Genomic DNA, 3363 nt, shown 5'->3' with positions numbered 1-3363 from the left:
CTTTCTTCATGCCTAGGAGTAACTACTTCCCTGTAACTCTTGTATATCACAACCTTTGCCTCCCAAATGATCTGAAGTACACCCAGTCCCGCTCCTTATGAACATAGACACATAGAAAATGGGTGCAGGAGTAGGCCATTTGGTCCTTCGAACCTGCACCACCATTCAATATGATCATGATTGATCACACAGCTTCAGTATTCCATTCCCACTTTCTCTCCAGATTCCTTGATCTCTTTAGCTACAAGGCCATGTCCAGCTCCCTTTTGAATATATCGAATGAACTGGCCCCAACAGCGTTTTGTGGTAGAGAATTCCACAGGTTCACAACTGTCAGAGTGAAGAAATTCATTTCAGTCCTGACTGGTTTCCCTTACTTTTGGACTGTGACCTCTAGTTCCAGATGTTTCCAACATCAGGATCATCTTTTCTGCATCTGGCCTGTGCAGACCCATCAGGATTTTATATGCATCTCTGAGATCCTCTCTCATTCTTCTATATTCCAGTGAGTACGAGCCCAGTTGATCCAGTCTTTCTTCATATGTCAGTCCTGCCATCCCAGGTATCAGTCTGCTGAGCCTTTGCTGTGCTGCCTCAATAGCAAGAATATTCTTCCCTAGACTAGGAGATCAAAACTGCACACAATACTCAAGGTGTGGGCTTACCAAGGCCCTGTATAACTGCAGCAAGACATTCTTACTCCTATAATGAAATCCTCCTGATTTGAAGGCCAGCATGCCACTGGCTTTCCTCATCGCCTGCTGCACCTGCATGTCAACCTTCAGTCACTGTTCATGACACCCAGGTCTTGTTGCACCACATCTCATGTTGGACTCTAGATGTTAACTCTGCTCCTTTCTACATAGATCCAGTCAGACCTGCTGTGGTACTTTCTGTTTTTATTTCCGATCTCCAACATTTGCAGTATTTTGTTAATACTTGCAAGGCCTGCTTTGTCCAGTGTGTTTGAGGGTACCACCTTGTCATTCAATAAGACAAGATTCTTACCTTAGGCAAGCTGTAACTTATGGCATGACAGCAACTCTGCACAAGTTACACTGATATGATAGCATAGTTGCTCAGCCTAGGTGGGAAACCTTGATATTAGGTATTATTCATTTAAGATTCAAAGCTGTGCCCCATGTGAGTCAATTATCATATAGTGTAATGATTAATGCACTCCTCAGCATTAACCCTTTCAGATGCTGATATCCTTTGCAGGCTACTATTTGTGGGCTGTTCTGAAAGTTAAGATGACCTGTAAAATTCACTATTGGCTTATTGGCATGATGAGAAAGCACGTCCTAGAACAGTATATTTTAATGTCACACTCATTCCATCTCATCTAGGGAAAAAGAAAATCATTACTTGTTCAGATGACGGATTAATGAGCTTCTCTCATCTAAATACATTACCATGACTGGTCACTAAATTACTCAACTTGGTTCGTCACAAAGCACCAACCATTTCAGTTGCTCATTCCTCTGCTTCGTGTTGAATATCATCAGTGAAGAAAATGCTTTAAATCTTAGTTAGAGAAACTAATTAATTACTTTTGCACCTAATTATTACATTATGCTGCCTTGATTACCACCACTGGGGTATTCAATCCTTGCAGGCAGTGAAATTACTGCCTCAATAAACATAACTGCTTTAATAAACTGTAAGGGGAGCCTGATGGTGAAGTGATTGACTGACTCATTTTATGCTTCTGTGCTATAACCTCATAGTAGGTCTGAGTTCTGGTAATGACTGACATTTGCATCTGCTGTCCAGTTCCAGCTCTGCTTCTGTCAGCGAGATTTTCTTGAGCATCTATTTTGGTTTGTAGGGAAATGCTCACCTTCCAAATACAAGGCTGCACTTCACTGCCAGTGGTTTGAAGGCAGACTGAGGGAAGAGAATGTCTGTAAAATTCAGCTGCTATCTTTCCAGCTTCCTCCTCTCTGCTGCCAAATAAATGCTGGCTTTGTGGCTCACAGCGCCTGAGACCCGGGTTCAATTCCCGACTCAGGCGACTGACTGTGTGGAGTTTGCACATTCTCCCCGTGTCTGCATGGGTTTCCTCCACAGTCCAAAGATGTGCGGGTCAGGTGAATTGGCCATGCTAAATTGCCCGTGGTGTTGGGTAAGGGGTAAATGTAGGGGTGGGTTGTGGGTCGGTGTGGACTTGTTGGGCCGAAGGGCCTGTTTCCACACTGTAAGTAATCTAATCTAATTTTATGGAAATGTTTGACTGTCTTTTGTATCTGTTGAGGTCCTTGTGGGAAATTAGTGGCCAGACGAAGACTTCATTCTGCCTCTGCTGAGATTTAATTTGCACTGAGTAGGAAGCTGAAAATGTGTTGCTGGAAAAGTGCAGCAGGTCAGGCAGCATCCAAGGAGCAGGAGAATCGACGTTTCGGGCATAAGCCCTTCTCCAGGAATCATGTGAAAAACCATGTGAAGCGCTCGTGTCATTAGAAAAACAGCCGGTGAGAGCATGGTGCTAATAATGCCAAGGTCGTGGGTTCAATCCTCACACTGACCATGTGAAGCACTGATGTCATTAGTGTGTTGGTTGGTTAGCTCAGCCGGTTAGAGCGTGGTGCTAATGATGCCAAGGGCATGGGTTCAATCCCCACACTAACCATATGCAGTGCTGTGTCAAGGTTTGTTGTGGCTCTCTTTTTCTGCACTGAGTAGGAAGCCAACATAGGATCATAGAATCACTACAGTGTAGGAAGAGGGTATTTAGCCCATCAAGTCGACACTGACCCTTCAAAAAGCATCCCACCCAGACCTCCACACTATTTCCATAAACCTGGATTTACCAAGGGTAACCCACCCACACTGCAGAACAATTTAGCATGCCCCATCCACCTAACTTGCACATCTTTGGATTGTGGGGGGAATCTGCAGCCCCTGGTGGAAACCCACACAGACACATGGAAAATATACGAACTCTACAGTGTCACCCAGGAATGGAATTGAGTCCAAGTCCCTCGCACAATGAGGCTGCAGTTCTAACCATTGTGCCACCATGCCACCCTACACCATGTAGAAAGCCCATTGTGACTGGTATCAAGTCAAGGTGGGGTGGAATCTTCTTTGGGGTCTCCTGTGCCCATCAAAGCCAACTTTCTTCCCAAGAAAGTCAACTTAGTCTGCTCCTTAGCTTCTCAAACTCTGCCTGCTCCACACTTATGCTCTTCACAGTGATTTCCCTGCTTGGCACTCGTGATAAAATTGACTTACATGAAGGTAACATTTGAACAAATATAGTATTAAAGAACTTTAACAAAATTGAAATTACTGAGACCCGGGAAAAACTCTCAGATAATTGGAGTCATACCCAAGATAAAGGGAGATGGCTGTTGTTGT

General features: G+C 44.2%; 1 non-coding gene across 1 annotated transcript; it reads left to right on the top strand.

The window, feature by feature from the left end:
• Positions 1–2558: 2558 nt before the first annotated feature.
• On the top strand, positions 2559–2632 carry trnai-aau (transfer RNA isoleucine (anticodon AAU)). The gene has a single exon. It is a non-coding gene; the product is annotated as a tRNA-Ile (tRNA).
• The last annotated feature ends 731 nt before the right edge of the window (positions 2633–3363 follow it).

The sequence above is a fragment of the Hemiscyllium ocellatum genome, chromosome 7 (genome assembly GCF_020745735.1).
Source record: "Hemiscyllium ocellatum isolate sHemOce1 chromosome 7, sHemOce1.pat.X.cur, whole genome shotgun sequence".
Lineage (NCBI taxonomy): Eukaryota > Metazoa > Chordata > Chondrichthyes > Orectolobiformes > Hemiscylliidae > Hemiscyllium > Hemiscyllium ocellatum.
This window is presented reverse-complemented; position numbering and strand designations above follow the sequence as displayed.